The sequence below is a fragment of the Eubalaena glacialis genome, chromosome 1 (genome assembly GCF_028564815.1).
Source record: "Eubalaena glacialis isolate mEubGla1 chromosome 1, mEubGla1.1.hap2.+ XY, whole genome shotgun sequence".
NCBI classification, from domain to species: Eukaryota; Metazoa; Chordata; class Mammalia; order Artiodactyla; family Balaenidae; genus Eubalaena; species Eubalaena glacialis.
In genome coordinates this window covers 93,422,290-93,441,544 of record NC_083716.1, presented here as the reverse complement: position 1 = coordinate 93,441,544, position 19,255 = coordinate 93,422,290, and the positions used below count along the sequence as shown (strand labels likewise).

General features: G+C 74.0%; 12 non-coding genes and 7 pseudogenes across 12 annotated transcripts; all 19 read left to right on the top strand.

Moving 5' to 3' along the window:
- Positions 1 to 286: 286 nt before the first annotated feature.
- On the top strand, positions 287 to 405 carry LOC133077460 (5S ribosomal RNA; annotated as a pseudogene).
- A 912-nt stretch (positions 406 to 1,317) lies between these two features.
- Positions 1,318 to 1,436, top strand: LOC133102509 (5S ribosomal RNA). Its single transcript, XR_009702973.1, has one exon. It is a non-coding gene; the product is annotated as a 5S ribosomal RNA (ribosomal RNA).
- Positions 1,437 to 2,382: 946 nt separating this feature from the next.
- On the top strand, positions 2,383 to 2,501 carry LOC133077458 (5S ribosomal RNA; annotated as a pseudogene).
- A 909-nt stretch (positions 2,502 to 3,410) lies between these two features.
- LOC133102504 (5S ribosomal RNA) lies at positions 3,411 to 3,529 on the top strand. The gene has a single exon (XR_009702972.1). It is a non-coding gene; the product is annotated as a 5S ribosomal RNA (ribosomal RNA).
- Positions 3,530 to 4,447: 918 nt separating this feature from the next.
- LOC133102497 (5S ribosomal RNA) lies at positions 4,448 to 4,566 on the top strand. Its single transcript, XR_009702967.1, has one exon. It is a non-coding gene; the product is annotated as a 5S ribosomal RNA (ribosomal RNA).
- Positions 4,567 to 5,512: 946 nt separating this feature from the next.
- LOC133077453 (5S ribosomal RNA) lies at positions 5,513 to 5,631 on the top strand (annotated as a pseudogene).
- A 909-nt stretch (positions 5,632 to 6,540) lies between these two features.
- On the top strand, positions 6,541 to 6,659 carry LOC133102490 (5S ribosomal RNA). Its single transcript, XR_009702966.1, has one exon. It is a non-coding gene; the product is annotated as a 5S ribosomal RNA (ribosomal RNA).
- Positions 6,660 to 7,577: 918 nt separating this feature from the next.
- Positions 7,578 to 7,696, top strand: LOC133102484 (5S ribosomal RNA). Its single transcript, XR_009702965.1, has one exon. It is a non-coding gene; the product is annotated as a 5S ribosomal RNA (ribosomal RNA).
- A 946-nt stretch (positions 7,697 to 8,642) lies between these two features.
- LOC133077448 (5S ribosomal RNA) lies at positions 8,643 to 8,761 on the top strand (annotated as a pseudogene).
- A 909-nt stretch (positions 8,762 to 9,670) lies between these two features.
- Positions 9,671 to 9,789, top strand: LOC133102478 (5S ribosomal RNA). The gene has a single exon (XR_009702964.1). It is a non-coding gene; the product is annotated as a 5S ribosomal RNA (ribosomal RNA).
- A 918-nt stretch (positions 9,790 to 10,707) lies between these two features.
- Positions 10,708 to 10,826, top strand: LOC133102472 (5S ribosomal RNA). Its single transcript, XR_009702963.1, has one exon. It is a non-coding gene; the product is annotated as a 5S ribosomal RNA (ribosomal RNA).
- A 952-nt stretch (positions 10,827 to 11,778) lies between these two features.
- On the top strand, positions 11,779 to 11,897 carry LOC133077445 (5S ribosomal RNA; annotated as a pseudogene).
- Positions 11,898 to 12,809: 912 nt separating this feature from the next.
- LOC133102465 (5S ribosomal RNA) lies at positions 12,810 to 12,928 on the top strand. The gene has a single exon (XR_009702957.1). It is a non-coding gene; the product is annotated as a 5S ribosomal RNA (ribosomal RNA).
- Positions 12,929 to 13,874: 946 nt separating this feature from the next.
- On the top strand, positions 13,875 to 13,993 carry LOC133077440 (5S ribosomal RNA; annotated as a pseudogene).
- A 909-nt stretch (positions 13,994 to 14,902) lies between these two features.
- Positions 14,903 to 15,021, top strand: LOC133102459 (5S ribosomal RNA). Its single transcript, XR_009702955.1, has one exon. It is a non-coding gene; the product is annotated as a 5S ribosomal RNA (ribosomal RNA).
- Positions 15,022 to 15,939: 918 nt separating this feature from the next.
- Positions 15,940 to 16,058, top strand: LOC133102453 (5S ribosomal RNA). The gene has a single exon (XR_009702953.1). It is a non-coding gene; the product is annotated as a 5S ribosomal RNA (ribosomal RNA).
- A 946-nt stretch (positions 16,059 to 17,004) lies between these two features.
- On the top strand, positions 17,005 to 17,123 carry LOC133077426 (5S ribosomal RNA; annotated as a pseudogene).
- A 909-nt stretch (positions 17,124 to 18,032) lies between these two features.
- On the top strand, positions 18,033 to 18,151 carry LOC133102441 (5S ribosomal RNA). Its single transcript, XR_009702950.1, has one exon. It is a non-coding gene; the product is annotated as a 5S ribosomal RNA (ribosomal RNA).
- A 918-nt stretch (positions 18,152 to 19,069) lies between these two features.
- On the top strand, positions 19,070 to 19,188 carry LOC133102434 (5S ribosomal RNA). Its single transcript, XR_009702949.1, has one exon. It is a non-coding gene; the product is annotated as a 5S ribosomal RNA (ribosomal RNA).
- Positions 19,189 to 19,255: the final 67 nt, after the last annotated feature.

Sequence of the window (19,255 nt, the reverse complement as noted above, 5' to 3'; positions counted from 1 at the left end):
CACAAGGGACCGAGGGCCACAGGCCCTTAAGCCTCCAGGGCCAAGTCCTGTGAGCGTTGAGCGGCTCTGGGGCGGAGGGCCAAGCGCCTACAGGCCTGGAGGGTCCCGCCTGACCTGAGCTGCGAAGTCGCCCACAACTCCACCACCCCCGGGCCCTCGAGGCCTCCTGTCGCTTGCCTGGGCGGACGGCAGGGCCGCGCCGGAGAGGGTTGGCTGCCGGGCTGGCGGTAAGTCGCCAGCACCAGCGAAGCTAAGCCTCAAGAGGCACACCGTGGCCCCCGCTGCATTCTACGGCCACACCTCCCTGAACGCACCACACCTCGTCTGATCTCGGAAGCTAATCAGGGTCTGGCCTGTTTCGTACCTGGATGGGAGACCACATGGGAATACCGAGTGCTGTAGGCTTTTTTGCCTCCCGCTCCGCCTTGACATTTAGTGGCCCGCGGCCGAGGCCGCCTCCGCCCCCGCTGAGCACCGCTGCAGGCCTCACCTCCTCACGTCCCTCCCAACACAGCGCGCCGGAGGGATCGCTCCCCGCCGAGCTGGCTGGACATGCGGCCAGAATGCGGCCCTGGAAGGCAGCCGCCACCCCAGCCGCTCCCGTGGTGGCTGGCCCGGACCCAGACTCCGCCGCAGGCCGGGGTGCCGTCCGTGCGGCCCGCGAGGCCCTCGACCTGCACTTGGCCGCCCCCACCGGAGCCCAGCCGCGCCGCAGCCCCCTGTCTGCCCGTGTGTCTCTCCACAGCTCCCTCCGGAAAAAGCCCCCCCCTCCGCCGTTTCGCCACGGCCGGGGGCGGGAGCGGGGGCGGGGGCCGGGGCCGGTGCTCCGGGCCGGCCGGCCACAAGGCGCCGGGTCCTGTGCTCGGCGGGTGGCGTGGGGGCAAGGGTGGCCTTGCTGGGGCTAAGGGGCCGTGCCGACTCAATGGTGGCTCCCAGTGGGTTAAGGGCCGACTGCCGTCGGGCAGGAGGGCCGGCCCGGGCTGCGGCTGGGCTGCGCCTAGCGCCGCGTGGGCGGGCAGAGGGGAGGCCCAAGGGACCGCGGGCCCCGGGCCCTGAAGCCTCCGGGGCCACGTCCCTGTGAGCGACGTGCGGGATCTGGGGCGGGGCGCCAAGCGCCGAACGGTTTGGTGGGTCCCGCCCGCCCTGGGCTGGGAGGTCGCCGAACCCTCCGCCACCCCCCTGGTACCCGAGGCCGCCGTTGCCCTGCCTGGGCGGGCGGCGGGGCCCTGCCGGGGCGGGCTGGCCGCCGGGCTGGCGGGGAGGCGCAAGCGCCAGCGAAGCTGGGCCTCAAGAGGCACTCCGCGGGCCCCTTTTAACGTCTACGGCCATACCACCCTGAACGCGCCCGATCTCGTCTGATCTCGGAAGCTAAGCAGGGTCGGGCCTGGTTAGTACTTGGATGGGAGACCGCCTGGGAATACCGGGTGCTGTAGGCTTTTTGCCTCCCGCTCCGCCTTCTCCTTTAGTCGCCCGCGGCCTAGGCCGAGGCCGAGGCCAAGGCCGAGGCCGCTGCCTCCGCCCCCGCCCCCGCCCCCGCCGGGCAGCGCTGCAGGCCCCACCTCCTCCGGCCCCTCCCACCACAGCGCGCCAGAGGGGGCGCTCCGCGCCGGCCTGGCCGGCCAGGCGGCCAGAAGGCGGCCCTGGAAGGCAGCCGCCACCCCAGCCGCTCCCGTGGTGGCTGGCCCGGACCCAGACTCCGCCGCAGGCCGGGGTGCCGTCCGTGCGGCCCACGAAGCCCTCGACCTGCACTTGGCCGCCCCCACCGGAGCCCAGCCGCGCCGCAGCCCCCTGTCTGCCCGTGTGTCTCTCCACAGCTCCCTCCGGAAAAAGCCCACCCTTTGCCACTTCGCCACGGCCGAGAGTGGGAGCGGGGTCGTGGGCTGGGACCGGTTCGCTGGGCTGGCTAGACACCAGGCGCCGGGAACTTTGCTCGGCAGTTGGCGTGGGGGCAAGGGTGGCGTTGCTGTGTCTAAGGGGCCGTGCCGGCTCAATGGTGGCTCCCAGTGGCTTCGGGCCAACTGCCGTTGGGCAGGCGGGCCGGCCAGGCCGTGGCTGGGCTGCGCCTAGCACTGTGTGGATTGACAGGGTGGGGAATGCACAAGGGACCGAGGGCCACAGGCCCTTAAGCCTCCGGGGCCAAGTCCTGTGAGCGTTGAGCGGCTCTGGGGCGGAGGGCCAAGCGCCTACAGGCCTGGAGGGTCCCGCCTGACCTGAGCTGCGAAGTCGCCCACAACTCCACCACCCCCGGGCCCTCGAGGCCTCCTGTCGCTTGCCTGGGCGGACGGCAGGGCCGCGCCGGAGAGGGTTGGCTGCCGGGCTGGCGGTAAGTCGCCAGCACCAGCGAAGCTAAGCCTCAAGAGGCACACCGTGGCCCCCGCTGCATTCTACGGCCACACCTCCCTGAACGCACCACACCTCGTCTGATCTCGGAAGCTAATCAGGGTCTGGCCTGTTTCGTACCTGGATGGGAGACCACATGGGAATACCGAGTGCTGTAGGCTTTTTTGCCTCCCGCTCCGCCTTGACATTTAGTGGCCCGCGGCCGAGGCCGCCTCCGCCCCCGCTGAGCACCGCTGCAGGCCTCACCTCCTCACGTCCCTCCCAACACAGCGCGCCGGAGGGATCGCTCCCCGCCGAGCTGGCTGGACATGCGGCCAGAATGCGGCCCTGGAAGGCAGCCGCCACCCCAGCCGCTCCCGTGGTGGCTGGCCCGGACCCAGACTCCGCCGCAGGCCGGGGTGCCGTCCGTGCGGCCCGCGAGGCCCTCGACCTGCACTTGGCCGCCCCCACCGGAGCCCAGCCGCGCCGCAGCCCCCTGTCTGCCCGTGTGTCTCTCCACAGCTCCCTCCGGAAAAAGCCCCCCCTCCGCCGTTTCGCCACGGCCGGGGGCGGGAGCGGGGGCGGGGGCCGGGGCCGCTTCTCCGGGCCTGCCGGCCACCAGGGCCGGGGTCCTGTGCTCGGCGGGCGGCGTGGGGGCAAGGGGGGGCCTTGCTGGGGCTAAGGGGCCGTGCCCACTCCATGGTGGCTCCCAGTGGCTTCGGGCCAGCTGCTGCCCGGCCGGAGGGCCGGCCCGGCCGTGGCCGGGCTGCGCCTAACTCCGCGTGGGCGGGCAGGGGGGGATGCCCAAGGGACCGCGGCCGCCGGGCCCTGAAGCCTCCGGGGCCGCGTCCCTGTGAGCGTCGAGCGGGATCTGCGGCGGGGCGCCAAGCGCCGACGGGCCTGGAGCGTCCCGCCCGCCCTGGGCTGCGAGGTGGCCCACCACTCCGCCACCCCCGGGTCCCCGAGGCCTCCTGTCGCCTGCCTGGGCGGGCGGCAGGGCCCTGCCGGAGAGGGCTGGCCGCCGGCATGGCGGTAAGGCGCAGGCGCCAGCGAAGCTGGGCCTCAAGAGGCACCGCGCGGGCCCCTCCTGCGTCTACGGCCATACCACCCTGAACGCGCCCGATCTCGTCTGATCTCGGAAGCTAAGCAGGGTCGGGCCTGGTTAGTACTTGGATGGGAGACCGCCTGGGAATACCGGGTGCTGTAGGCTTTTTGCCTCCCGCTCCGCCTTCTCCTTTAGTCGCCCGCCGCCTCCGCCCCCGCCCCCGCCCCCGCCCCCGCCGGGCACCGCTGCAGGCCCCACCTCCTCCGGCCCCTCCCACCACAGCGCGCCAGAGGGGGCGCTCTCCGCCTGCCTGGCCGGCCAGGCGGCCAGAAGGCGGCCCTGGAAGGCAGCCGCATCCCAGCCGCTCCCGGGGTGGCTGGCCTGAACCCAGACTCCGCCTCAGGCCCGGGTGCCGGCCGTGCGGCCCGCGAGCCCCTTGACCTGCACCTGGCCGCCCCCACCAGCGCCCAGCCCCGGCGCAGCCACCTATCTGCCGGTGTGTCTCTCCACAGCTCCCTCCGGAAAAAGCCCCCCCTCCGCCGTTTCGCCACAGCCGGGGGCGGGAGCGGGGGCGGGGGCCGGGGCCGGTGCTCCGGGCCGGCCGGCCACAAGGCGCCGGGTCCTGTGCTCGGCGGGTGGCGTGGGGGCAAGGGTGGCCTTGCTGGGGCTAAGGGGCCGTGCCGACTCAATGGTGGCTCCCAGTGGGTTAAGGGCCGACTGCCGTCGGGCAGGAGGGCCGGCCCGGGCTGCGGCTGGGCTGCGCCTAGCGCCGCGTGGGCGGGCAGAGGGGAGGCCCAAGGGACCGCGGGCCCCGGGCCCTGAAGCCTCCGGGGCCACGTCCCTGTGAGCGACGTGCGGGATCTGGGGCGGGGCGCCAAGCGCCGAACGGTTTGGTGGGTCCCGCCCGCCCTGGGCTGGGAGGTCGCCGAACCCTCCGCCACCCCCCTGGTACCCGAGGCCGCCGTTGCCCTGCCTGGGCGGGCGGCGGGGCCCTGCCGGGGCGGGCTGGCCGCCGGGCTGGCGGGGAGGCGCAAGCGCCAGCGAAGCTGGGCCTCAAGAGGCACTCCGCGGGCCCCTTTTAACGTCTACGGCCATACCACCCTGAACGCGCCCGATCTCGTCTGATCTCGGAAGCTAAGCAGGGTCGGGCCTGGTTAGTACTTGGATGGGAGACCGCCTGGGAATACCGGGTGCTGTAGGCTTTTTGCCTCCCGCTCCGCCTTCTCCTTTAGTCGCCCGCGGCCTAGGCCGAGGCCGAGGCCAAGGCCGAGGCCGCTGCCTCCGCCCCCGCCCCCGCCCCCGCCGGGCAGCGCTGCAGGCCCCACCTCCTCCGGCCCCTCCCACCACAGCGCGCCAGAGGGGGCGCTCCGCGCCGGCCTGGCCGGCCAGGCGGCCAGAAGGCGGCCCTGGAAGGCAGCCGCCACCCCAGCCGCTCCCGTGGTGGCTGGCCCGGACCCAGACTCCGCCGCAGGCCGGGGTGCCGTCCGTGCGGCCCACGAAGCCCTCGACCTGCACTTGGCCGCCCCCACCGGAGCCCAGCCGCGCCGCAGCCCCCTGTCTGCCCGTGTGTCTCTCCACAGCTCCCTCCGGAAAAAGCCCACCCTTTGCCACTTCGCCACGGCCGAGAGTGGGAGCGGGGTCGTGGGCTGGGACCGGTTCGCTGGGCTGGCTAGACACCAGGCGCCGGGAACTTTGCTCGGCAGTTGGCGTGGGGGCAAGGGTGGCGTTGCTGTGTCTAAGGGGCCGTGCCGGCTCAATGGTGGCTCCCAGTGGCTTCGGGCCAACTGCCGTTGGGCAGGCGGGCCGGCCAGGCCGTGGCTGGGCTGCGCCTAGCACTGTGTGGATTGACAGGGTGGGGAATGCACAAGGGACCGAGGGCCACAGGCCCTTAAGCCTCCGGGGCCAAGTCCTGTGAGCGTTGAGCGGCTCTGGGGCGGAGGGCCAAGCGCCTACAGGCCTGGAGGGTCCCGCCTGACCTGAGCTGCGAAGTCGCCCACAACTCCACCACCCCCGGGCCCTCGAGGCCTCCTGTCGCTTGCCTGGGCGGACGGCAGGGCCGCGCCGGAGAGGGTTGGCTGCCGGGCTGGCGGTAAGTCGCCAGCACCAGCGAAGCTAAGCCTCAAGAGGCACACCGTGGCCCCCGCTGCATTCTACGGCCACACCTCCCTGAACGCACCACACCTCGTCTGATCTCGGAAGCTAATCAGGGTCTGGCCTGTTTCGTACCTGGATGGGAGACCACATGGGAATACCGAGTGCTGTAGGCTTTTTTGCCTCCCGCTCCGCCTTGACATTTAGTGGCCCGCGGCCGAGGCCGCCTCCGCCCCCGCTGAGCACCGCTGCAGGCCTCACCTCCTCACGTCCCTCCCAACACAGCGCGCCGGAGGGATCGCTCCCCGCCGAGCTGGCTGGACATGCGGCCAGAATGCGGCCCTGGAAGGCAGCCGCCACCCCAGCCGCTCCCGTGGTGGCTGGCCCGGACCCAGACTCCGCCGCAGGCCGGGGTGCCGTCCGTGCGGCCCGCGAGGCCCTCGACCTGCACTTGGCCGCCCCCACCGGAGCCCAGCCGCGCCGCAGCCCCCTGTCTGCCCGTGTGTCTCTCCACAGCTCCCTCCGGAAAAAGCCCCCCCTCCGCCGTTTCGCCACGGCCGGGGGCGGGAGCGGGGGCGGGGGCCGGGGCCGCTTCTCCGGGCCTGCCGGCCACCAGGGCCGGGGTCCTGTGCTCGGCGGGCGGCGTGGGGGCAAGGGGGGGCCTTGCTGGGGCTAAGGGGCCGTGCCCACTCCATGGTGGCTCCCAGTGGCTTCGGGCCAGCTGCTGCCCGGCCGGAGGGCCGGCCCGGCCGTGGCCGGGCTGCGCCTAACTCCGCGTGGGCGGGCAGGGGGGGATGCCCAAGGGACCGCGGCCGCCGGGCCCTGAAGCCTCCGGGGCCGCGTCCCTGTGAGCGTCGAGCGGGATCTGCGGCGGGGCGCCAAGCGCCGACGGGCCTGGAGCGTCCCGCCCGCCCTGGGCTGCGAGGTGGCCCACCACTCCGCCACCCCCGGGTCCCCGAGGCCTCCTGTCGCCTGCCTGGGCGGGCGGCAGGGCCCTGCCGGAGAGGGCTGGCCGCCGGCATGGCGGTAAGGCGCAGGCGCCAGCGAAGCTGGGCCTCAAGAGGCACCGCGCGGGCCCCTCCTGCGTCTACGGCCATACCACCCTGAACGCGCCCGATCTCGTCTGATCTCGGAAGCTAAGCAGGGTCGGGCCTGGTTAGTACTTGGATGGGAGACCGCCTGGGAATACCGGGTGCTGTAGGCTTTTTGCCTCCCGCTCCGCCTTCTCCTTTAGTCGCCCGCCGCCTCCGCCCCCGCCCCCGCCCCCGCCCCCGCCGGGCACCGCTGCAGGCCCCACCTCCTCCGGCCCCTCCCACCACAGCGCGCCAGAGGGGGCGCTCTCCGCCTGCCTGGCCGGCCAGGCGGCCAGAAGGCGGCCCTGGAAGGCAGCCGCATCCCAGCCGCTCCCGGGGTGGCTGGCCTGAACCCAGACTCCGCCTCAGGCCCGGGTGCCGGCCGTGCGGCCCGCGAGCCCCTTGACCTGCACCTGGCCGCCCCCACCAGCGCCCAGCCCCGGCGCAGCCACCTATCTGCCGGTGTGTCTCTCCACAGCTCCCTCCGGAAAAAGCCCCCCCTCCGCCGTTTCGCCACGGCCGGGGGCGGGAGCGGGGGCGGGGGCCGGGGCCGGTGCTCCGGGCCGGCCGGCCACAAGGCGCCGGGTCCTGTGCTCGGCGGGTGGCGTGGGGGCAAGGGTGGCCTTGCTGGGGCTAAGGGGCCGTGCCGACTCAATGGTGGCTCCCAGTGGGTTAAGGGCCGACTGCCGTCGGGCAGGAGGGCCGGCCCGGGCTGCGGCTGGGCTGCGCCTAGCGCCGCGTGGGCGGGCAGAGGGGAGGCCCAAGGGACCGCGGGCCCCGGGCCCTGAAGCCTCCGGGGCCACGTCCCTGTGAGCGACGTGCGGGATCTGGGGCGGGGCGCCAAGCGCCGAACGGTTTGGTGGGTCCCGCCCGCCCTGGGCTGGGAGGTCGCCGAACCCTCCGCCACCCCCCTGGTACCCGAGGCCGCCGTTGCCCTGCCTGGGCGGGCGGCGGGGCCCTGCCGGGGCGGGCTGGCCGCCGGGCTGGCGGGGAGGCGCAAGCGCCAGCGAAGCTGGGCCTCAAGAGGCACTCCGCGGGCCCCTTTTAACGTCTACGGCCATACCACCCTGAACGCGCCCGATCTCGTCTGATCTCGGAAGCTAAGCAGGGTCGGGCCTGGTTAGTACTTGGATGGGAGACCGCCTGGGAATACCGGGTGCTGTAGGCTTTTTGCCTCCCGCTCCGCCTTCTCCTTTAGTCGCCCGCGGCCTAGGCCGAGGCCGAGGCCAAGGCCGAGGCCGCTGCCTCCGCCCCCGCCCCCGCCCCCGCCGGGCAGCGCTGCAGGCCCCACCTCCTCCGGCCCCTCCCACCACAGCGCGCCAGAGGGGGCGCTCCGCGCCGGCCTGGCCGGCCAGGCGGCCAGAAGGCGGCCCTGGAAGGCAGCCGCCACCCCAGCCGCTCCCGTGGTGGCTGGCCCGGACCCAGACTCCGCCGCAGGCCGGGGTGCCGTCCGTGCGGCCCACGAAGCCCTCGACCTGCACTTGGCCGCCCCCACCGGAGCCCAGCCGCGCCGCAGCCCCCTGTCTGCCCGTGTGTCTCTCCACAGCTCCCTCCGGAAAAAGCCCACCCTTTGCCACTTCGCCACGGCCGAGAGTGGGAGCGGGGTCGTGGGCTGGGACCGGTTCGCTGGGCTGGCTAGACACCAGGCGCCGGGAACTTTGCTCGGCAGTTGGCGTGGGGGCAAGGGTGGCGTTGCTGTGTCTAAGGGGCCGTGCCGGCTCAATGGTGGCTCCCAGTGGCTTCGGGCCAACTGCCGTTGGGCAGGCGGGCCGGCCAGGCCGTGGCTGGGCTGCGCCTAGCACTGTGTGGATTGACAGGGTGGGGAATGCACAAGGGACCGAGGGCCACAGGCCCTTAAGCCTCCGGGGCCAAGTCCTGTGAGCGTTGAGCGGCTCTGGGGCGGAGGGCCAAGCGCCTACAGGCCTGGAGGGTCCCGCCTGACCTGAGCTGCGAAGTCGCCCACAACTCCACCACCCCCGGGCCCTCGAGGCCTCCTGTCGCTTGCCTGGGCGGACGGCAGGGCCGCGCCGGAGAGGGTTGGCTGCCGGGCTGGCGGTAAGTCGCCAGCACCAGCGAAGCTAAGCCTCAAGAGGCACACCGTGGCCCCCGCTGCATTCTACGGCCACACCTCCCTGAACGCACCACACCTCGTCTGATCTCGGAAGCTAATCAGGGTCTGGCCTGTTTCGTACCTGGATGGGAGACCACATGGGAATACCGAGTGCTGTAGGCTTTTTTGCCTCCCGCTCCGCCTTGACATTTAGTGGCCCGCGGCCGAGGCCGCCTCCGCCCCCGCTGAGCACCGCTGCAGGCCTCACCTCCTCACGTCCCTCCCAACACAGCGCGCCGGAGGGATCGCTCCCCGCCGAGCTGGCTGGACATGCGGCCAGAATGCGGCCCTGGAAGGCAGCCGCCACCCCAGCCGCTCCCGTGGTGGCTGGCCCGGACCCAGACTCCGCCGCAGGCCGGGGTGCCGTCCGTGCGGCCCGCGAGGCCCTCGACCTGCACTTGGCCGCCCCCACCGGAGCCCAGCCGCGCCGCAGCCCCCTGTCTGCCCGTGTGTCTCTCCACAGCTCCCTCCGGAAAAAGCCCCCCCTCCGCCGTTTCGCCACGGCCGGGGGCGGGAGCGGGGGCGGGGGCCGGGGCCGCTTCTCCGGGCCTGCCGGCCACCAGGGCCGGGGTCCTGTGCTCGGCGGGCGGCGTGGGGGCAAGGGGGGGCCTTGCTGGGGCTAAGGGGCCGTGCCCACTCCATGGTGGCTCCCAGTGGCTTCGGGCCAGCTGCTGCCCGGCCGGAGGGCCGGCCCGGCCGTGGCCGGGCTGCGCCTAACTCCGCGTGGGCGGGCAGGGGGGGATGCCCAAGGGACCGCGGCCGCCGGGCCCTGAAGCCTCCGGGGCCGCGTCCCTGTGAGCGTCGAGCGGGATCTGCGGCGGGGCGCCAAGCGCCGACGGGCCTGGAGCGTCCCGCCCGCCCTGGGCTGCGAGGTGGCCCACCACTCCGCCACCCCCGGGTCCCCGAGGCCTCCTGTCGCCTGCCTGGGCGGGCGGCAGGGCCCTGCCGGAGAGGGCTGGCCGCCGGCATGGCGGTAAGGCGCAGGCGCCAGCGAAGCTGGGCCTCAAGAGGCACCGCGCGGGCCCCTCCTGCGTCTACGGCCATACCACCCTGAACGCGCCCGATCTCGTCTGATCTCGGAAGCTAAGCAGGGTCGGGCCTGGTTAGTACTTGGATGGGAGACCGCCTGGGAATACCGGGTGCTGTAGGCTTTTTGCCTCCCGCTCCGCCTTCTCCTTTAGTCGCCCGCCGCCTCCGCCCCCGCCCCCGCCCCCGCCCCCGCCGGGCACCGCTGCAGGCCCCACCTCCTCCGGCCCCTCCCACCACAGCGCGCCAGAGGGGGCGCTCTCCGCCTGCCTGGCCGGCCAGGCGGCCAGAAGGCGGCCCTGGAAGGCAGCCGCATCCCAGCCGCTCCCGGGGTGGCTGGCCTGAACCCAGACTCCGCCTCAGGCCCGGGTGCCGGCCGTGCGGCCCGCGAGCCCCTTGACCTGCACCTGGCCGCCCCCACCAGCGCCCAGCCCCGGCGCAGCCACCTATCTGCCGGTGTGTCTCTCCACAGCTCCCTCCGGAAAAAGCCCCCCCTCCGCCGTTTCGCCACGGCCGGGGGCGGGAGCGGGGGCGGGGGCCGGGGCCGGTGCTCCGGGCCGGCCGGCCACAAGGCGCCGGGTCCTGTGCTCGGCGGGTGGCGTGGGGGCAAGGGTGGCCTTGCTGGGGCTAAGGGGCCGTGCCGACTCAATGGTGGCTCCCAGTGGGTTAAGGGCCGACTGCCGTCGGGCAGGAGGGCCGGCCCGGGCTGCGGCTGGGCTGCGCCTAGCGCCGCGTGGGCGGGCAGAGGGGAGGCCCAAGGGACCGCGGGCCCCGGGCCCTGAAGCCTCCGGGGCCACGTCCCTGTGAGCGACGTGCGGGATCTGGGGCGGGGCGCCAAGCGCCGAACGGTTTGGTGGGTCCCGCCCGCCCTGGGCTGGGAGGTCGCCGAACCCTCCGCCACCCCCCTGGTACCCGAGGCCGCCGTTGCCCTGCCTGGGCGGGCGGCGGGGCCCTGCCGGGGCGGGCTGGCCGCCGGGCTGGCGGGGAGGCGCAAGCGCCAGCGAAGCTGGGCCTCAAGAGGCACTCCGCGGGCCCCTTTTAACGTCTACGGCCATACCACCCTGAACGCGCCCGATCTCGTCTGATCTCGGAAGCTAAGCAGGGTCGGGCCTGGTTAGTACTTGGATGGGAGACCGCCTGGGAATACCGGGTGCTGTAGGCTTTTTGCCTCCCGCTCCGCCTTCTCCTTTAGTCGCCCGCGGCCTAGGCCGAGGCCGAGGCCAAGGCCGAGGCCGCTGCCTCCGCCCCCGCCCCCGCCCCCGCCCCCGCCGGGCAGCGCTGCAGGCCCCACCTCCTCCGGCCCCTCCCACCACAGCGCGCCAGAGGGGGCGCTCCGCGCCGGCCTGGCCGGCCAGGCGGCCAGAAGGCGGCCCTGGAAGGCAGCCGCCACCCCAGCCGCTCCCGTGGTGGCTGGCCCGGACCCAGACTCCGCCGCAGGCCGGGGTGCCGTCCGTGCGGCCCACGAAGCCCTCGACCTGCACTTGGCCGCCCCCACCGGAGCCCAGCCGCGCCGCAGCCCCCTGTCTGCCCGTGTGTCTCTCCACAGCTCCCTCCGGAAAAAGCCCACCCTTTGCCACTTCGCCACGGCCGAGAGTGGGAGCGGGGTCGTGGGCTGGGACCGGTTCGCTGGGCTGGCTAGACACCAGGCGCCGGGAACTTTGCTCGGCAGTTGGCGTGGGGGCAAGGGTGGCGTTGCTGTGTCTAAGGGGCCGTGCCGGCTCAATGGTGGCTCCCAGTGGCTTCGGGCCAACTGCCGTTGGGCAGGCGGGCCGGCCAGGCCGTGGCTGGGCTGCGCCTAGCACTGTGTGGATTGACAGGATGGGGAATGCACAAGGGACCGAGGGCCACAGGCCCTTAAGCCTCCAGGGCCAAGTCCTGTGAGCGTTGAGCGGCTCTGGGGCGGAGGGCCAAGCGCCTACAGGCCTGGAGGGTCCCGCCTGACCTGAGCTGCGAAGTCGCCCACAACTCCACCACCCCCGGGCCCTCGAGGCCTCCTGTCGCTTGCCTGGGCGGACGGCAGGGCCGCGCCGGAGAGGGTTGGCTGCCGGGCTGGCGGTAAGTCGCCAGCACCAGCGAAGCTAAGCCTCAAGAGGCACACCGTGGCCCCCGCTGCATTCTACGGCCACACCTCCCTGAACGCACCACACCTCGTCTGATCTCGGAAGCTAATCAGGGTCTGGCCTGTTTCGTACCTGGATGGGAGACCACATGGGAATACCGAGTGCTGTAGGCTTTTTTGCCTCCCGCTCCGCCTTGACATTTAGTGGCCCGCGGCCGAGGCCGCCTCCGCCCCCGCTGAGCACCGCTGCAGGCCTCACCTCCTCACGTCCCTCCCAACACAGCGCGCCGGAGGGATCGCTCCCCGCCGAGCTGGCTGGACATGCGGCCAGAATGCGGCCCTGGAAGGCAGCCGCCACCCCAGCCGCTCCCGTGGTGGCTGGCCCGGACCCAGACTCCGCCGCAGGCCGGGGTGCCGTCCGTGCGGCCCGCGAGGCCCTCGACCTGCACTTGGCCGCCCCCACCGGAGCCCAGCCGCGCCGCAGCCCCCTGTCTGCCCGTGTGTCTCTCCACAGCTCCCTCCGGAAAAAGCCCCCCCCTCCGCCGTTTCGCCACGGCCGGGGGCGGGAGCGGGGGCGGGGGCCGGGGCCGGTGCTCCGGGCCGGCCGGCCACAAGGCGCCGGGTCCTGTGCTCGGCGGGTGGCGTGGGGGCAAGGGTGGCCTTGCTGGGGCTAAGGGGCCGTGCCGACTCAATGGTGGCTCCCAGTGGGTTAAGGGCCGACTGCCGTCGGGCAGGAGGGCCGGCCCGGGCTGCGGCTGGGCTGCGCCTAGCGCCGCGTGGGCGGGCAGAGGGGAGGCCCAAGGGACCGCGGGCCCCGGGCCCTGAAGCCTCCGGGGCCACGTCCCTGTGAGCGACGTGCGGGATCTGGGGCGGGGCGCCAAGCGCCGAACGGTTTGGTGGGTCCCGCCCGCCCTGGGCTGGGAGGTCGCCGAACCCTCCGCCACCCCCCTGGTACCCGAGGCCGCCGTTGCCCTGCCTGGGCGGGCGGCGGGGCCCTGCCGGGGCGGGCTGGCCGCCGGGCTGGCGGGGAGGCGCAAGCGCCAGCGAAGCTGGGCCTCAAGAGGCACTCCGCGGGCCCCTTTTAACGTCTACGGCCATACCACCCTGAACGCGCCCGATCTCGTCTGATCTCGGAAGCTAAGCAGGGTCGGGCCTGGTTAGTACTTGGATGGGAGACCGCCTGGGAATACCGGGTGCTGTAGGCTTTTTGCCTCCCGCTCCGCCTTCTCCTTTAGTCGCCCGCGGCCTAGGCCGAGGCCGAGGCCAAGGCCGAGGCCGCTGCCTCCGCCCCCGCCCCCGCCCCCGCCGGGCAGCGCTGCAGGCCCCACCTCCTCCGGCCCCTCCCACCACAGCGCGCCAGAGGGGGCGCTCCGCGCCGGCCTGGCCGGCCAGGCGGCCAGAAGGCGGCCCTGGAAGGCAGCCGCCACCCCAGCCGCTCCCGTGGTGGCTGGCCCGGACCCAGACTCCGCCGCAGGCCGGGGTGCCGTCCGTGCGGCCCACGAAGCCCTCGACCTGCACTTGGCCGCCCCCACCGGAGCCCAGCCGCGCCGCAGCCCCCTGTCTGCCCGTGTGTCTCTCCACAGCTCCCTCCGGAAAAAGCCCACCCTTTGCCACTTCGCCACGGCCGAGAGTGGGAGCGGGGTCGTGGGCTGGGACCGGTTCGCTGGGCTGGCTAGACACCAGGCGCCGGGAACTTTGCTCGGCAGTTGGCGTGGGGGCAAGGGTGGCGTTGCTGTGTCTAAGGGGCCGTGCCGGCTCAATGGTGGCTCCCAGTGGCTTCGGGCCAACTGCCGTTGGGCAGGCGGGCCGGCCAGGCCGTGGCTGGGCTGCGCCTAGCACTGTGTGGATTGACAGGGTGGGGAATGCACAAGGGACCGAGGGCCACAGGCCCTTAAGCCTCCGGGGCCAAGTCCTGTGAGCGTTGAGCGGCTCTGGGGCGGAGGGCCAAGCGCCTACAGGCCTGGAGGGTCCCGCCTGACCTGAGCTGCGAAGTCGCCCACAACTCCACCACCCCCGGGCCCTCGAGGCCTCCTGTCGCTTGCCTGGGCGGACGGCAGGGCCGCGCCGGAGAGGGTTGGCTGCCGGGCTGGCGGTAAGTCGCCAGCACCAGCGAAGCTAAGCCTCAAGAGGCACACCGTGGCCCCCGCTGCATTCTACGGCCACACCTCCCTGAACGCACCACACCTCGTCTGATCTCGGAAGCTAATCAGGGTCTGGCCTGTTTCGTACCTGGATGGGAGACCACATGGGAATACCGAGTGCTGTAGGCTTTTTTGCCTCCCGCTCCGCCTTGACATTTAGTGGCCCGCGGCCGAGGCCGCCTCCGCCCCCGCTGAGCACCGCTGCAGGCCTCACCTCCTCACGTCCCTCCCAACACAGCGCGCCGGAGGGATCGCTCCCCGCCGAGCTGGCTGGACATGCGGCCAGAATGCGGCCCTGGAAGGCAGCCGCCACCCCAGCCGCTCCCGTGGTGGCTGGCCCGGACCCAGACTCCGCCGCAGGCCGGGGTGCCGTCCGTGCGGCCCGCGAGGCCCTCGACCTGCACTTGGCCGCCCCCACCGGAGCCCAGCCGCGCCGCAGCCCCCTGTCTGCCCGTGTGTCTCTCCACAGCTCCCTCCGGAAAAAGCCCCCCCTCCGCCGTTTCGCCACGGCCGGGGGCGGGAGCGGGGGCGGGGGCCGGGGCCGCTTCTCCGGGCCTGCCGGCCACCAGGGCCGGGGTCCTGTGCTCGGCGGGCGGCGTGGGGGCAAGGGGGGGCCTTGCTGGGGCTAAGGGGCCGTGCCCACTCCATGGTGGCTCCCAGTGGCTTCGGGCCAGCTGCTGCCCGGCCGGAGGGCCGGCCCGGCCGTGGCCGGGCTGCGCCTAACTCCGCGTGGGCGGGCAGGGGGGGATGCCCAAGGGACCGCGGCCGCCGGGCCCTGAAGCCTCCGGGGCCGCGTCCCTGTGAGCGTCGAGCGGGATCTGCGGCGGGGCGCCAAGCGCCGACGGGCCTGGAGCGTCCCGCCCGCCCTGGGCTGCGAGGTGGCCCACCACTCCGCCACCCCCGGGTCCCCGAGGCCTCCTGTCGCCTGCCTGGGCGGGCGGCAGGGCCCTGCCGGAGAGGGCTGGCCGCCGGCATGGCGGTAAGGCGCAGGCGCCAGCGAAGCTGGGCCTCAAGAGGCACCGCGCGGGCCCCTCCTGCGTCTACGGCCATACCACCCTGAACGCGCCCGATCTCGTCTGATCTCGGAAGCTAAGCAGGGTCGGGCCTGGTTAGTACTTGGATGGGAGACCGCCTGGGAATACCGGGTGCTGTAGGCTTTTTGCCTCCCGCTCCGCCTTCTCCTTTAGTCGCCCGCCGCCTCCGCCCCCGCCCCCGCCCCCGCCCCCGCCGGGCACCGCTGCAGGCCCCACCTCCTCCGGCCCCTCCCACCACAGCGCGCCAGAGGGGGCGCTCTCCGCCTGCCTGGCCGGCCAGGCGGCCAGAAGGCGGCCCTGGAAGGCAGCCGCATCCCAGCCGCTCCCGGGGTGGCTGGCCTGAACCCAGACTCCGCCTCAGGCCCGGGTGCCGGCCGTGCGGCCCGCGAGCCCCTTGACCTGCACCTGGCCGCCCCCACCAGCGCCCAGCCCCGGCGCAGCCACCTATCTGCCGGTGTGTCTCTCCACAGCTCCCTCCGGAAAAAGCCCCCCCTCCGCCGTTTCGCCACGGCCGGGGGCGGGAGCGGGGGCGGGGGCCGGGGCCGGTGCTCCGGGCCGGCCGGCCACAAGGCGCCGGGTCCTGTGCTCGGCGGGTGGCGTGGGGGCAAGGGTGGCCTTGCTGGGGCTAAGGGGCCGTGCCGACTCAATGGTGGCTCCCAGTGGGTTAAGGGCCGACTGCCGTCGGGCAGGAGGGCCGGCCCGGGCTGCGGCTGGGCTGCGCCTAGCGCCGCGTGGGCGGGCAGAGGGGAGGCCCAAGGGACCGCGGGCCCCGGGCCCTGAAGCCTCCGGGGCCACGTCCCTGTGAGCGACGTGCGGGATCTGGGGCGGGGCGCCAAGCGCCGAACGGTTTGGTGGGTCCCGCCCGCCCTGGGCTGGGAGGTCGCCGAACCCTCCGCCACCCCCCTGGTACCCGAGGCCGCCGTTGCCCTGCCTGGGCGGGCGGCGGGGCCCTGCCGGGGCGGGCTGGCCGCCGGGCTGGCGGGGAGGCGCAAGCGCCAGCGAAGCTGGGCCTCAAGAGGCACTCCGCGGGCCCCTTTTAACGTCTACGGCCATACCACCCTGAACGCGCCCGATCTCGTCTGATCTCGGAAGCTAAGCAGGGTCGGGCCTGGTTAGTACTTGGATGGGAGACCGCCTGGGAATACCGGGTGCTGTAGGCTTTTTGCCTCCCGCTCCGCCTTCTCCTTTAGTCGCCCGCGGCCTAGGCCGAGGCCGAGGCCAAGGCCGAGGCCGCTGCCTCCGCCCCCGCCCCCGCCCCCGCCGGGCAGCGCTGCAGGCCCCACCTCCTCCGGCCCCTCCCACCACAGCGCGCCAGAGGGGGCGCTCCGCGCCGGCCTGGCCGGCCAGGCGGCCAGAAGGCGGCCCTGGAAGGCAGCCGCCACCCCAGCCGCTCCCGTGGTGGCTGGCCCGGACCCAGACTCCGCCGCAGGCCGGGGTGCCGTCCGTGCGGCCCACGAAGCCCTCGACCTGCACTTGGCCGCCCCCACCGGAGCCCAGCCGCGCCGCAGCCCCCTGTCTGCCCGTGTGTCTCTCCACAGCTCCCTCCGGAAAAAGCCCACCCTTTGCCACTTCGCCACGGCCGAGAGTGGGAGCGGGGTCGTGGGCTGGGACCGGTTCGCTGGGCTGGCTAGACACCAGGCGCCGGGAACTTTGCTCGGCAGTTGGCGTGGGGGCAAGGGTGGCGTTGCTGTGTCTAAGGGGCCGTGCCGGCTCAATGGTGGCTCCCAGTGGCTTCGGGCCAACTGCCGTTGGGCAGGCGGGCCGGCCAGGCCGTGGCTGGGCTGCGCCTAGCACTGTGTGGATTGACAGGGTGGGGAATGCACAAGGGACCGAGGGCCACAGGCCCTTAAGCCTCCGGGGCCAAGTCCTGTGAGCGTTGAGCGGCTCTGGGGCGGAGGGCCAAGCGCCTACAGGCCTGGAGGGTCCCGCCTGACCTGAGCTGCGAAGTCGCCCACAACTCCACCACCCCCGGGCCCTCGAGGCCTCCTGTCGCTTGCCTGGGCGGACGGCAGGGCCGCGCCGGAGAGGGTTGGCTGCCGGGCTGGCGGTAAGTCGCCAGCACCAGCGAAGCTAAGCCTCAAGAGGCACACCGTGGCCCCCGCTGCATTCTACGGCCACACCTCCCTGAACGCACCACACCTCGTCTGATCTCGGAAGCTAATCAGGGTCTGGCCTGTTTCGTACCTGGATGGGAGACCACATGGGAATACCGAGTGCTGTAGGCTTTTTTGCCTCCCGCTCCGCCTTGACATTTAGTGGCCCGCGGCCGAGGCCGCCTCCGCCCCCGCTGAGCACCGCTGCAGGCCTCACCTCCTCACGTCCCTCCCAACACAGCGCGCCGGAGGGATCGCTCCCCGCCGAGCTGGCTGGACATGCGGCCAGAATGCGGCCCTGGAAGGCAGCCGCCACCCCAGCCGCTCCCGTGGTGGCTGGCCCGGACCCAGACTCCGCCGCAGGCCGGGGTGCCGTCCGTGCGGCCCGCGAGGCCCTCGACCTGCACTTGGCCGCCCCCACCGGAGCCCAGCCGCGCCGCAGCCCCCTGTCTGCCCGTGTGTCTCTCCACAGCTCCCTCCGGAAAAAGCCCCCCCTCCGCCGTTTCGCCACGGCCGGGGGCGGGAGCGGGGGCGGGGGCCGGGGCCGCTTCTCCGGGCCTGCCGGCCACCAGGGCCGGGGTCCTGTGCTCGGCGGGCGGCGTGGGGGCAAGGGGGGGCCTTGCTGGGGCTAAGGGGCCGTGCCCACTCCATGGTGGCTCCCAGTGGCTTCGGGCCAGCTGCTGCCCGGCCGGAGGGCCGGCCCGGCCGTGGCCGGGCTGCGCCTAACTCCGCGTGGGCGGGCAGGGGGGGATGCCCAAGGGACCGCGGCCGCCGGGCCCTGAAGCCTCCGGGGCCGCGTCCCTGTGAGCGTCGAGCGGGATCTGCGGCGGGGCGCCAAGCGCCGACGGGCCTGGAGCGTCCCGCCCGCCCTGGGCTGCGAGGTGGCCCACCACTCCGCCACCCCCGGGTCCCCGAGGCCTCCTGTCGCCTGCCTGGGCGGGCGGCAGGGCCCTGCCGGAGAGGGCTGGCCGCCGGCATGGCGGTAAGGCGCAGGCGCCAGCGAAGCTGGGCCTCAAGAGGCACCGCGCGGGCCCCTCCTGCGTCTACGGCCATACCACCCTGAACGCGCCCGATCTCGTCTGATCTCGGAAGCTAAGCAGGGTCGGGCCTGGTTAGTACTTGGATGGGAGACCGCCTGGGAATACCGGGTGCTGTAGGCTTTTTGCCTCCCGCTCCGCCTTCTCCTTTAGTCGCCCGCCGCCTCCGCCCCCGCCCCCGCCCCCGCCCCCGCCGGGCACCGCTGCAGGCCCCACCTCCTCCGGCCCCTCCCACCACAGCGCGCCAGAGGGGGCGCTCTCCGCCTGCCTGGCCGGCCAGGCGGCCAGAAGGCGGCCCTGGAAGGCAGCCGCATCCCAGCCGCTCCCGGGGTGGCTGGCCTGAACCCAGACTCCGCCTCAGGCCCGGGTGCCGGCCGTGCGGCCCGCGAGCCCCTTGACCTGCACCTGGCCGCCCCCACCAGCGCCCAGCCCCGGCGCAGCCACCTATCTGCCGGTGTGTCTCTCCACAGCTCCCTCCGGAAAAAGCCCCCCCTCCGCCGTTTCGCCACGGCCGGGGGCGGGAGCGGGGGCGGGGGCCGGGGCCGGTGCTCCGGGCCGGCCGGCCACAAGGCGCCGGGTCCTGTGCTCGGCGGGTGGCGTGGGGGCAAGGGTGGCCTTGCTGGGGCTAAGGGGCCGTGCCGACTCAATGGTGGCTCCCAGTGGGTTAAGGGCCGACTGCCGTCGGGCAGGAGGGCCGGCCCGGGCTGCGGCTGGGCTGCGCCTAGCGCCGCGTGGGCGGGCAGAGGGGAGGCCCAAGGGACCGCGGGCCCCGGGCCCTGAAGCCTCCGGGGCCACGTCCCTGTGAGCGACGTGCGGGATCTGGGGCGGGGCGCCAAGCGCCGAACGGTTTGGTGGGTCCCGCCCGCCCTGGGCTGGGAGGTCGCCGAACCCTCCGCCACCCCCCTGGTACCCGAGGCCGCCGTTGCCCTGCCTGGGCGGGCGGCGGGGCCCTGCCGGGGCGGGCTGGCCGCCGGGCTGGCGGGGAGGCGCAAGCGCCAGCGAAGCTGGGCCTCAAGAGGCACTCCGCGGGCCCCTTTTAACGTCTACGGCCATACCACCCTGAACGCGCCCGATCTCGTCTGATCTCGGAAGCTAAGCAGGGTCGGGCCTGGTTAGTACTTGGATGGGAGACCGCCTGGGAATACCGGGTGCTGTAGGCTTTTTGCCTCCCGCTCCGCCTTCTCCTTTAGTCGCCCGCGGCCTAGGCCGAGGCCGAGGCCAAGGCCG